The following is a 14,802-nucleotide window of genomic DNA, read 5'->3' on the forward strand; positions in this document are numbered from 1 at the left end:
ACGTGTTTTAAGCGGGACTGAAGGAGCCTGACCTGCAGAAGAGATTGCTTTTCTGTTCATGGCTGTTGAGAAATTTTGCCAGTGGTGCCCCCTAAGGCTCATCCTGAGTGACGGGGCGTGGTTCCACCTGTCTACGTACATAAATTCCCAAAAAACCGGTACTGGTCGAGAGAAAATACACACGCAATCGACCAGACATCCGTGCATGGCGAGAGTATTGGTGTTTGGTCTGCCATTTCCTCAAAAATGGCTCTGAGCACTATGGGACTCTCTTAATGCAAGGGGAAGAATAATTTAGTAACAGATATGTCAACCATGACATGGTAGGACATGTTCTGAGGCATCAAGGGATCACCAATTTAGTACTGAAGGGCAGCGTGGAGGGTAAAAATCGTAGAGGGAGACCAAGAGATGAATACACCAAGCAGATTCAGAAGGATGTAGGTTGCAGTAGGTACTAGGATATGAAGAAGCTTGCACAGGATAGAGTAGCATGGAGAGCTGCATCAAACCAGTCTCAGGACTGAGGACAATAGCAACAACAACAACATGTCAACCAACATTAATTCTATCAAACAAAAATTAATCCAACAGAAAAACCGGCTTCAAGTTCGTGACATAGAACGTTTTCCGGAAGTCAAGGTAGTTATTTGTGGAACAGACATGACTAAATTCCAGTTACTGGAAAATTTCTTCACGAGTTCGCAAAGAGGCTCCACGAGATTGCACTACTGAAAATGGATTTAGAGTTGTTTGTCAGACTGTTCTCGCTTTCGGGTGCTGATGTATCTCATTACTTCCAGCTTGAGCTGAGAGACATACAGGTTAGCACCCAGCTCAACGGTCTGTTTGCCAATACAGAATTTTGTAAGACATTTCTAGAATGTTACCCCAAAACTGCAAAGACAAGCCGCTCGATTTATTTCAGTGTTTGGCTGGCTCTGAACAATATGGGACTTAACATCTGAGGTCATCAGTCCCCTAGAACTTAGAACTACTTAAACCTAACTAACCTAAGGACATCACACACATCCATGCCCGAGGCAGGATTCGAAACTGCGACCGTAGCGGTCTCGTGGTTCCAGACTGTAGCGCCTAGAAGCCATTTCCTCCACACACGTTAAAGGACCCACATTCTGTGAGAAGATTGTGAACAGTGACTTGTAGTTCGGAATCCTGGAGGAGTTTCATTCAAATTTGACAGAAGAGGACCATCAGTTACGTTACTTTCAGCAGGACGGTGCAGCATACATACATCAGCTGCATCATTGTCCCGTGCGCATGAGATGTTTACACCAGAGATAACACTCAGAAAAGGCTTGTGGCCTCCTCGGTCACCAGACTTGTCCACTTGTGACTTTCACTTTTGGGGACTGTTGAAGAATATACGAAACAAATCCAGACATAATTTAAGAACTCCAGACCAGGTTCCAGGATGTCATTAATATCATCAGACCACAAGAATTGACAAGAGTATATATGAACCTCGTCTGGCGTGCTCAAACGTGTGCTGAAGTTGGCGGTGGACACTTTCAACACTTACTGTGAAGGTGAGTAACCATATTCAATACATTACATTTCATTTTATGTTCATATGTTGACTTTACGGGCCGATTTTACGTGCCGCACACTGTCGTCTGGAAATAGATATTAATTTTAACAGCTTTTGGAGGTTCCTCCATGTCCTGGAAAGCTAGTGTTTAAGGTTACGTCGAGGATGAAGTCATTAGATACGAAGCGCGAAATCGTTTAGGACAAGAATGAGAAAGGAAACTGGCCGTGTACTTTTCCGAGGAACTAGCGCGACATCTGCCGCATGTGACTTGTGGAAACAACGGAAAACCGAAATTTTTGAGTGGTCAAAGTGGGAATTGAAACTCGCTCATTTGGAATTCGAGTGCTCATTGTCTTAACTATTGCGCCGCCACACTCAGTACAGTTCAGGGCGGTTTCGAGTGTAAAGAACAGGGAAAATTCTGCTGCGTCAAGCCGAGAGGGCAATGGGTGGAGCGGAACGAATGCGCGATGTTTCCCGCGATAACTGCTAATTCCATGCGTCATGTGAACCGGCGCGTTATCGTAACGCAACACCAACGGTTGTTTTTCACACAGTCCACCTCGCGTGTCACGTAAACTTGGTGACTCACTTGTATTTACCGTGCGGCCAAGGGGACCGAATTTACCATGCACTTAGCTTTCCGATTTTAAGCAGCCTGAGGTTGGATCTACACATTTTCTTCTGAAAAGCTGATTTTTTCCGAACTATTTACAGGACTACATGTTCTAGAAAATGTAGTCTCGTCTACAAAACTAAATGGAAGGCTGCTTATAATACGTTTTTTTGCATGGCTATCTTCCGCAGCAACTGTTAAAATCAGTTATTATTGGCTTTCCGTCTTGAGCATACTGCAATTTAATTAAAGAGAACTGCACTAGACACGTTTCGCTTTCATTTATAAAGCGTCTTCCGTGGCTATTCTGCAAATTGGATTCATACGTTTGTACATTTTTGGTAGTTTTAGGTTAAAAACAACGGTTTGTTGCGCAAGTGTGAAAGAAACTGAAAACAGTATATTGTACACAATGACATGCAACCAGAAGTACACACACGGAACCTCTGATATTTTCGAAAAACAAGGCGTAAAAATACGCCACCAAACCTACAATTCAATTCAGAAACACTTCCCAAAAACATTAGGAAAAACTTATCTATGTCAGAAATCAGTCTATACGAACCGAAATGCATGATATGTGATTGAAGATACATACGAGGGTCAATCCAAAAGAAATGCACACTATTTTTGTAAAAATACAGTTTTTATTCTACACGTGTGAAAGTTTTACAGTGGGTGGATACATCCTTCCTGCTTGGTTTCAGACTTAGTTCAACCTGTTCCCGTGAGTGGCGCCGTCACAGCATGTTTTCATGGGGGCTGCTACACTTGACGTTCGTCATAAGCAACGTGCTGTCATAGAATTCCTGTGCTGTGAAAACGAGACAGTGAGAAACATCCACGAGAGGTTGAAAATGTGTATGGAGATGCTGCTGTCGATCGCAGTACAGTTAGTCGGTGGACAAGCAGGTTACGTGATGAAAGCGGGCACGGCAATATTGAGGATTGTCCTCGCAGCGGCAGGCCTCGTACTGCACACACTCCAGACAATGTGCAGAGAGTTAACGAATTGGTGACTGCTGACAGATGCATATGTGGCGACGCTGAAGAAACTTCAAGCTAGACTGAGTCGTGTTCGACCACATCGGCAAAAGCAGGATGTTTTGCTGTTGCACGACAATGCACGGCCACATGTCAGTCAAAAAACCATGGAAGCGACCACAAAACTCGGATGGACAACACAAACACCCACCTTACAGTCCCGACCTGGCTCCATGTGACTATCATCTCTTTGGGAAACTGAAAGACTCTCTTCGTGGAACAAGGTTTGAAGATGATGACTCCCTTGTGCACGCTGCCAAACAGTGGCTCCAACAGGTTGGTCGAGAATTTTACCGTGCAGGTATACAGGCCATGGTTCCAAGATGGCCTAAGGCAGTTGAGAGGGATGGAAATTATGTGGAGAAATGAAAATATTGTTCCTAAAGGATGTATCTACACACTGTAAAACTTTTAAACATGTACAATAAAAGATGGATTTTAAGAAAAATAGTGTGCATTTCTTTTGGAGTGACCCTCGTAGGTCAAACCAGGGGAACATTTGACACCAGATACAAAGAATACGTCAGAGCATGGATGTACAGAACAAATCATTCAACTTTGCAAAACACTTACCCCATCACCAACATAAAATTACCACCAGTGACACCCGACACGGAAGTCATAACGATGAACAACAGCAAAAAGCACCACCTCAGCTTACAAGGAAACTCGGTGGCCGTGCGGTTCTAGGCGCTCCAGTCCGGAGCTACGGTCGCAGGTTCGAATCCTGCCTCGGGCATGGGTGTGTGTGATGTCCTTAGGTTAGTTAGGTTTAAGTAGTTCTAAGTTCTAGGGGACTAATGACCACAGCAGTTGAGTCCCATAGTGCTCAGAGCCATTTGAACCATTTTTTTACAAGGAAACTGCTACATTCAAAAAACGATAGCAGAAAAGAAACAACTCGTGACTGATCAGACCAGCTTGGCAAACCACACACTCTTTACACTGATTGACCACTTAATGTAAGATTCAATGCACTCATGTAACGAGAGATTCCCTGTACCAATACCACCCCTTCCAGATTCTGTACTATAGCCACCATCAAGGCCCATCGCCGGCGCACTTCCAAAATTATCTTTCGATCAAACCCCCCTCCCCCAATCTCCTCTTACATCTCCATCCAGCATAAAAGACATTTTCACTAATTTAAACTAACTCAAAAATAGTAGTTTCAAAGCTTGGCAACACTCACATCGTGAACGAAAACAAACGAACAGACATAAACGCTGTTACCTTTCAGAGTGAGAAACACACTGAGCTTCAGTTCAGTTTACAAAAGTAAGTGTAGCGCAAGAAATACTACAGAATGGCAAGAACTGCAAAGTGCATATGTGAATCGAAGTCGTTCAACGTCAACCGCTGCTAGCAAGGAGGGAAGAAGCAGAATATGTAAAGAAACGCCGTAAGTACCTTGCACACCAACTTTATACAAAAAACAAGACGCCGTTTTTAACCTACAACAATCAAACATGTAAAGCGTTATGTACTGGATTTGCAGAATAACCAAGGAAGGTGCTTTATAAGTAGAAGAGAAACGCGTCTGTTGAAATTTTCTATAATTAATTTGCAGTAAGCTCAAGATGGAAAACCAATAGTAACTGAAAGGCCGTCTGTTTTGTGCTACAGACGTTTCGCTTCTGTTTATTTGTGAACCATCTTCGCAGGCCTATAACTCATGTTTGTTTCATGTGTATAATTCTAAGAACTCCGTTACATGCTGTTGTGGTCTTCAGTCCAGAGACTGGTTTGATGCCACTCTCTATGTTACTCTATCCTGTGCAAGCTTCTTCATCTCCCTATACCTACTGCAACCTACATCCTTCTGGATCTGCTTACTGTATTCATCTCTTGGTCTCCCTCTACGATTTTTACCCTCCACGCTGCCCTCCAATACTAAATTGGTGATCCCTTGATGCCTCAGAACATGTCCTACCAACCGATCCCTTCTTCTAGTCAAGTTGTGCCACAAAGACTTCTTCTCCCCAATTCTATTCAGTGCCATCTCATTAGTTACGTGATCTATCCATCTAATCTTCAGCACTCTTCTGTAACACCACATATCGAAAGCCTCTATTCTCTCCTTGTGCAAACTATTTATCATCCATGTTTCACTTCCATACATGGCTACACTCCATACAAATACTTTCAGAAATGGCTTCCTGACACTTAAATCTATATTCGATGTCAAAAAATCTCTCTTCTTCAGAAACACTTTCCTTGCCAATGCCAGTCTACATTTTATATCCTCTCTACTTCGACCATCATCAGTTATTTTGCTCCCCAAAATGGCACAACACATTTACTACTTTAAGCGTCTCATTTCCTAATCTAATACCCTCAGCATCACCTGATTTAATTCTACTACATTCCATTATCCTCGTTTTCCTTTTGTTGTTGTTCATCTTATATCCTTCTTTCAAGACACTGTGCATTCCTTTCAACTGCTCTTCCAGGTCCTTTGCTGTCTCTGACATGATTACAATGTCATCGGCGAACCTCAAAGTTTTTATTTCTTCTCCATGGATTTTAATTCCTACTCCGAATTTTTCTTTTGTTTCCTTTATTGCTTGCTCAATATACAGATTGAATAACATCGGGAGAGGCTACAACCATGTCTCACTCCCTTCCCAACGACTGCTTCCCTTTCATGCCCCTCGACTCTTACAACTGTCGTCTGGTTTCTGTACAAATTGTAAATAGCCTTTCGTTCCCTGTATTGTACACCTGCCACCTTCAGAATCTGAAAGAAAGTATTCAATTCAACGTTGTCTAAGGGTTTTTATAAGTCTACAAATTCTAGAAACGTAGGTTTGCCTTTCCTTAACCTATCTCCTTAGGAAAGTTGTAGGGTCAGTATTGCCTCACGTGTTCCAATATTTGTGCGGAATCCAAACCGATCTTCCCCGAGGTCAGCTTCAACCAGTTTTTCCATTCGTCTGTTTAGAATTCGTGTTAGTATTTTGCAGCCGTGACTTATTAAACCGATAGTTTGGTAATTTTCACACCTGCGTTACATAACGACTACAAAACTGTTAGTTTATTACAGTGTTTTGTTATTCTCTTATTGTTAGGTTAGAAACAACTTTTTAGAGCTCTACTTACGATTTTGTGATCTTTTTGTTCCGCATGTGTTGTCCTGTCGTCAGGATGTTATATATTTGGCTTTTTTGAACACATTTCAACTGAGCATATCGCTTTTGCCATGTGTTGATTGTGCATTGTTACCAACTGTCGTTGTATATCTTTTGCTAGTCTTTTGTTTGTTTGTAGCTGGATATTGATTTTACTTACACAGGGTGGTCCATTGATAGTGACCGGGCCAAATATCTCACGAAATAAGTATCAAACGAAGAAACTACAAAGAACGAAACTTGTCTAGCTTCAAGGGGGAAACCAGATCGCGCTATGGTTGGCCCGCTAGATGGCGCTGCCACAGGTCAAACGGATATCAACTGCGTTTTTTAAAAATAGGAACCCCATTTTTATTACATATTCCTGTAGTACGTAAAGAAATATGAATGTTTTAGTTGAACCTCTTTTTTCGCTTTGTGATAGATGGCGCTGTAATAGTCACAAACGTGTAAGTACGTGGTATCACGAAACATTCCGCCAGTGCGGGCGGTATTTGCTTCGTGATACATTACCCGTGTTAAAATGGACCGTTTACCAATTGCGGAAAAGGTCGATATCGTGTTGATGTATCGCTATCGTGATCAAAATGCCCAACGGGCGTGTGCTATGTATGCTGCTCGGTATCCTGGACGACATCATCCAAGTGACCGGACCGTTCGCCGGATAGTTACGTTATTTAAGGAAACAGGAAGTGTCCAGCCACATGTGAAACGCCAACCACGACGTGCAACAAATGATGATGCCCAAGTAGGTGTTTTAGCTGCTGTCGCGGCTAATCCACACATCAGTAGCAGACAGATTGCGCGAGAATCGGGAATCTAAAAAACGTCGGTGTTGAGAATGCTACATCAACATCGATTGCACCCGTACCATATTTCTATGCACCAGGAATTGCATGGCGACGACCTTGAACGTCGTGTACAGTTCTGCCACTGGGCACAAGAGAAATTACGGGACAATGACAGATTTTATGCACGCGTTCTATTTAGCAACGAAACGTCATTCACCAACAGCGGTAATGAAAACTGGCATAATAGGCACTATTGGGCAACGGAAAATCCACGATGGCTGCGACAAGTGGAACATCAGCGGACTTGGTGGGTTAAAGTGTGGTGCGGCGTTATGGGAGGAAGGATGATTGGGCCCCATTTTATCGATGGTAATCTAAATGGTGCAATGTATGCTGATTTCCTGCATAATGTTCTACCGATGTTACTACAAGATGTTTCACTGCATGACAGAATGGCGATGTACTTCAAACATGATGGATGTCCGGCACATAGCTCGCGTGCGGTTGAAGCGGCATTGAATAACATATTTCATGACAGGTGGATTGGTCCTCGAAGCACCATACCATGGCCCGCACGTTCACCGGATATGACGTCCCTGGATTTCTTTCTGTGGGGAAGTTGAAGGATATTTGCTATCGCGATCCACCGACAGCCGCGCGGGATTAGCCGAGCGGTCTCGGGCGCTGCAGTCATGGACTGTGCGGCTGGTCCCGGCGGAGGTTCGAGTCCTCCCTCGGGCATGGGTGTGTGTGTTTGTCCTTAGGATAATTTAGGTTAAGTAGTGTGTAAGCTTAGGGACTGATGACCTCAGCAATTAAGTCCCATAAGATTTCACACACATTTGAACATGTTTTTGATCGACCGACAACGCCTGACAACATACGTCAGCGCATTCTGAATGCATGTGCTAACATTACGGAAGGCGAACTACTCGCTGTTGAGAGGAATGTTTTACACGTACAGGGCTATTACAAATGATTGAAGCGATTTCGTAAATTCACTGTAGCTCCATTCATTGACATATGGTCACGACACACTACAGATACGTAGAAAAACTCATAAAGTTTTGTTCGGCTGAAGCCGCACTTCGTGTTTCTGCCGCCAGAGCGCTCGACAGCGCAGTGAGACAAAATGGCGACAGGAGCCGAGAAAGCGTATGTCGTGCTTGAAATGCACTCACATCAGTCAGTCATAACAGTGCAATGACACTTCAGGACGAAGTTCAACAAAGATCCACCAACTGCTAACTCCATTCGGCGATGGTATGCGCAGTTTAAAGCTTCTGGATGCCTCTGTAAGGGGAAATCAACGGGTCGGCCTGCAGTGAGCGAAGAAACGGTTGAACGCGTGCGGGCAAGTTTCACGCGTAGCCCGCGGAAGTCGACAAATAAAGCAAGCAGGGAGCTAAACATACCACAGCCGACGGTTTGGAAAATCTTACGGAAAAGGCTAAAGCAGAAGCCATACCGTTTACAATTGCTACAAGCTCTGAAACCCGATGACAAAGTCAAACGCTTTGAATTTTCGGCGCGGTTGCAACAGCTCATGGAAGTGGATGCGTTCAGTGCGAAACTTGTTTTCAGTGATGAAGCAACATTTTTTTCTTAATGGTGAAGTGAACAGACACAATGTGCGAATCTGGGCGGTAGAGAATCCTCACGCATTTGTGCAGCAAATTCGCAATTCACCAAAAGTTAACGTGTTTTGTGCAATCTCACGGTTTAAAGTTTACGGCCCCTTTTTCTTCTGCGAAAAAAACGTTACAGGACACGTGTATCTGGACATGCTGGAAAACTGGCTCATGCCACAACTGGAGACCGACAGCGCCGACTTCATCTTTCAACAGGATGGTGCTCCACTGCCCTTCCATCATGATGTTCGGCATTTCTTAGACAGGAGATTGGAAAACCGATGGATCGGTCGTGGTGGAGATCATGATCAGCAATTCATGTCATGGCCTCCACGCTCTCCCGACTTACCGACTTAACCCCATGCGATTTCTTTCTGTGGGGTTATGTGAAAGATTCAGTGCTTAAACCTCCTCTACCAAGAAACGTGCCAGAACTGCGAGCTCGCATCGACGATGCTTTCGGACTCATTGATGGGGACATGCTGCGCCGAGTGTGGGAGGAACTTGGTTATCGGCTTGATGTCTGCCGAATCACTAAAGGGGCACATATCGAACATTTGTGAATGCCTAAAAAAACTTTTTGAGTTTTTGTATGTGTGTGCAAAGCATTGTGAAAATATCTCAAACAATAAAGTTATTGTAGAGCTGAGAAATCGCTTCAATCATTTGTAATAACCCTGTATTGCCAAATGTACTGAGGTTGACGGGCATCTTTTTGAGCATTTATTGCATTAGTGTGGTATATACAGGTAATCACGCTGTAACAGCATGCCTTCTCAGAAATGATAAGTTCACAAAGGTACATGTAACACATTGGAAGAACCGAAATAAAATGTTCAAACGTACCTACGTTCTGTATTTTAATTTAAAAAACCTACCTGTCACCAACTGTTCGTCTAAAATTGTGAGCCATATATTTGTGACTATTACAGCGCCAACTATCACAAAGCGAAAAAAGTGGTCCAACTAAAACATTCATATTTCTTTACATACTAAACGATTATGTAATAAAAAATGGGGGTTCCTTTTAAAAAGAAAACGCAGTTGATATCCGTTTGACGTAAGGCAGCGCCATCTAGCGGGCCAACCATAGCGCCATCTGGTTTCCCCCTTGAAGTTAGACAAGTTTCGTTCTTTGTAGTTTTTTCGTTTGACGCTTATTTCGTGAGATATTTGGCCCGGTCACGATCAATAGACCACCCTGTATATACCACTGTGCTCGTCTGTTCTTTAACCGACACCACACATTCATGAAATAGATTCGCCTCGATGGCCAAAGAATCCACAACCTTCAGTGCGGATGCACGTTTACGTTCGACCTCCATCAGAATCTAAAACTAACGAGCATGGAGGACGTGAACGGGGACCGCAGATACGTGGCGGGAGCTGGAAATGTGAGTCTGCCGGGGAGAGGGCCAAGGTAGTCCGCGCATTTGCGATAAACACAGTGTCCGGGCAGCGCAGTCGTTCACGGAACAGCCTGGTAAGCAGGAGATCCCGGATTCGAGTCCCGGTCCGGCACACATTTTCACTCGTAGCTGCTGATTTTTCTCATAAAGTCCCAGTATAGCTAGTATCATTAGCTGTTTTCCTTTCCTTTCTCTCCCCTCTACCATCAGTTTGCATAAGATGATACTGATTGCTTTGTTACGTGAGTGGTTGATGATGATGATGATGATGTTTGGTTTGTGTGGCGCTCAACAGCGCCCCTACAAATTCCCAACCTTTGCTCAGCCCAATCTCGCCGCTTTCATGAAAGATGATTAAATGATGAGGACAACACAAACACCCAGTCATCTCGAGGCAGGTGAAAATACCTGAACCCCGGACCCCGTGCTCGGGAAGCGAAAACGCGAGCGTGAGACCACGAGCTGCGGACATGAGTGCTTGAACGTGTGTCATTATGTGAGCTGAAGACTGCTCTCGGGACATCCTCATTTCGACGTAATAACCGTACACACATGTCTGGTATTCCGTCGTAGTATTTTTCAAGGCGTTTTCACTGCCATTTGCATCTTAAACCATCTCTTGGCTGATGGAGTGACGGCAGTCTCCTTCTTTCGTTAGCCACCAGCACGATTTTTTCAGTGTCACAGTTCGCGTACGGTGTGTCCGTTAAAACAGCCAGGCACGATTGTTCACTGCTGCACACTTTCCCACAGTTTTCTGTATAGGTAACCGACCATTCCCGTAAAACACTGAATGAAAAATCTTAACAACCGATGATCATCTGTTGACGTGGTAAGTTTTGTGGCGGCGTTCGTAGCGACAAGCAATTCGCTGTAGAAACGGCTTACGAAGTCACCGCCACACTTTTAGTAGTGGGCCGACCGGTCCGCTGGAACAGTGAACAGAAAGAGGAAAACCCAAACACTCTGATTAAATAAAAGTCGGTACTTATCTTTACTAACGAAGATACAGCAACACAGTAGTGAACTCCGTGTCTACAGAAATCTGTCTAGTTCGAGTCGGAGCGGCTAGGTCAGCGTCGGCTGACGACAAACAACAACTCTGCTGCGATGAACACACAACTGACTAGCAAGTACACAATTCGGTGGCGAGTATACAACTGAGCGGCGAATACAGAACTGTCCTAGCGCTCGCGACTCCAGCGCTTAAAAAGCCAGAAGCCAGCGGTGGCGCGCGCAGACTTGCGGCGATTTCCTGTCTCGCTGGCGCTGCTTATGCGGACGGCGTCCGGACTTTGATGCTGCCAACCTTTTGGCAGCGGGCTCGCGTGGCATTACTGGCTAGGATATAACAGTAAGCACTGCAGACCGGAGGTCGTTAACCAAAGAACTGTCCTGTTTAAAGCGTTTGAATTACTCGCAGCACTCGTGAAGCTCTCTCTGTACGCTTGTTTAAACAGTTCGTATGGTTTCAGTAATTCTTTCCCTCGGTTTACTAGAAATTTCACACGCGTGTTTTTTGTCGTGGAATCCGCTCACTTCTACGGCTGTACGGCTAAAAAATACATCAATGCAGCTGAAAGCGGTGAAGAGCAACCTGACGCAAAAGCGTTCCTTTCTGTGTGTCCACCATCAGAAACAAATCCCACAGCGGTGGATGCGCTCGTATTTAAAAGAAATCAAAGCCTTACTGGCAGCCTATATATTAATCAACTGTTTCAGTTTTCTGACTGATGTGCAGGCGGGTTTAGTGAGATGAAGAAAAATTGAATGAAGCCATTATGAGGTGGAACGCTCATCAAAGCATGGAGTTGCGATTTTGTTACTTTAATTCTTTCTTGACCGAACTAATTAAAATTTCTGATATACGGTAAAAACTGATTTTCTGCTTCTGGAATGATACTGAGAGAGACCACTTTTCTAATTAGCGATTGTTGCTGATTGTTTTATAATTATTTAACATGGGACGTATATGTCCCACTGGGTCGGCCGAGGTGGCCGAGCAGTCTAGGCGCTACAGTCTCGAACCGCGCGACCGCTACGGTCGCAGGTTCGAATCCTGCCTCGGGCATGGATGTGTGTGATGTCCTTAGGTTAGTTAGGTTTAAGTAGTTCTAAGTTCTAGGGGACTGATGACCTCAGATGTTAAGTCCCATAGTGCTCAGAACCATTTGAACCGTTTGTCCCACTGGACTCGAAGGAAGGAATAAATCGTTCCCTAAATTTACTCCTTTCCGAGGTCTGCGTGACGAACACGTTCCGATTAAAATAATTCTTTTACTAGGGATTGGGACTGTAAAATGAAGGAAGGATTGTTTTATCGAACGAACTCTAATATAATAAGCCAGTTACAGTTTTGTCAACTCCTCTTCACCCGAAAGATACAAGATTCGTAACAAGAAAAAACTGATATGGTACAACATCTGCTGTATCAAGCCCTGAATACACAGCAGAGTACTCAAGTGTAATGCGAGCTGTAGACCGGTTCGACAAAAGGAGATAAAGATGTGCTATTGGTAGTAGATCATTCAAATTGTGTTATCATCTTTCTTATTTTCTTTTGGACACTGCAATAGTGAACAGCTTCATCATGTGGAACTAATGACGAAGGCAGCTTTCAGTAGGGAGAAATATAAAGAGAAGAGGAAGGCAAGCATTCATCACAAAAAACAAACGATGAGTTTATGAGGTTTCAGTTCCATGTCAAATAAAGTGGAATTAAATAATATTACAAACTGAATAAAATATATAAATGTAAAAATTTAGACACAAAGACGAGTATGAACAGGAGACGTAAATAGAAGTTCTCTACACTCAGTGGTTATAAGGCAAAACCACCAAACGATTTTAAAAGTGTTTTACCAGTAAATACATGCATGCATCTGCATATTTCTAAGAAACAGTGCAAAGAAGGACAATAAATATCTTTCCTGAGTTTATCTATTGCAGACAGCAAAAAATTACATTAAACCACAACACAAGGCACACAATACACAACTGAAACAAATAAGCAACATCTCGCACATTATGCGCCGAACAATGAGCCTGTTGGCACCAAACAGTTGATGCATTCAACGCTAGATCGCAGCACCACACAGATGTGGGACTTTCGTATCCCTGTGAACTGGGAGAAATAAATCTTTGTGTAGGACACATACGTCCCGCTGGTCACGAAGGGGTTAAAATAATACAGTCACAGATACAGCCGTCGTAAGTGTGATTATGTGTAAAGAAAAGTTATCCGTTAAGCACCGTACCTGCAGAACAACTAAATAAAAGATACGCACACTACGGAAAGACGCTAAATGTAACTAGAGGAGACTGACCGCCGGCGATGTCCATGTGAGCCGCCGTGGGACACCCATCGCAGCAGAGATGGCGCCGCGGCTGCCCAGTAGCCGTCATCCCCGCGAGAAACCGCCAGGCACGCACCCATCGCGGTGTGCCCGGCTACGAAACATCGCGTGCGACTGAGGTACCGACTCCGCTCGCGACAAGTCGCTAACTCGCCTCAAGGGTAACAAACTTCCGGAGCGAAACTCTCCACCTAGCCGCGCCGCTCGTTAATGCAATTACGAAAACAAGCTGGTTCCTCCCAAGATAATGAAGGCTGCGCAGGGGGCAATTCTCTTCCTTGCCCGCACTTTTCCCCAAAACTTCGGATGCAGATGTTCAGACACTTCCGAATTCAATTTGCCACTATGCTTCAGACAAAAGTTGGACAGGCGCGGTAATCGCATGAGGTTGTTGCGAGGAGAGCGAGCCAAAGAATGTGTCTTGTTGGTAGACCACTTAGAAGATGCAACAAATCTGATGAATAGACTAGCTACACTACGTTTCTCCGTTTCCTGCTGGAGCACTGGTGCGTGGTATGGGACAGGACTGACGGAGGACATCGAAGAAGTTCTAAGAATGGCCGCTCGTTTTATATTACGGCGAAAAAGAGAAGAGAGTGCCATGGATGTGATAAGCGAGTACGGTTGGCAATCATTAGAACAAAGGCGTTTTTAGTGGCGACGAGATCTTTTTACGATATTTCAGTCACCAACATTCTCCTCCGAATGAGGAAAATACACTGGTGTGCAAAAGTTAAGGACGAAAGTAACTTTCGCATTACGTGTCACACCGAAGTAATGGAGTCCGATGAATCTTGTGCCAAACATACACCACTGGGCATTAAAATTGCTACACCAAGAAGAAATGCAGATGATAAACGGGTATTCATTGGACAAATGTATTATACTAGAAATGACATGTGATTACATTTTCACGCAATTTGGGTGCATAGATCCTGAGAAATCAGTACCCAGAACAACCACCTCTGGCCGTAATAACGGCCTTGATACGTCTGGGCATTCAGTCAAACAGAGCTTGGATGGCGTGTACAGGTACAGCTGCCCATGCAGCTTCAACACGATACCACAGTTCATCAAGAGTAGTGAGTGGCGTATTGTGACGAGCCAGTTGCTCGGCCACCATTGACCAGACCTTTTCAATTGGTGAGAGATCTGGAGAATGTGCTGGCCAGGGCAACAGTAGAACATTTCCTGTATCCTCAAAGGCCCGTACAGGACCTGCAACAGGCGGTCGTGCATTATCCTGCTGAAATGTAGGGTTTCGCATTG

This window comes from Schistocerca piceifrons, chromosome 1 (assembly GCF_021461385.2).
Source record: "Schistocerca piceifrons isolate TAMUIC-IGC-003096 chromosome 1, iqSchPice1.1, whole genome shotgun sequence".
NCBI classification, from domain to species: Eukaryota; Metazoa; Arthropoda; class Insecta; order Orthoptera; family Acrididae; genus Schistocerca; species Schistocerca piceifrons.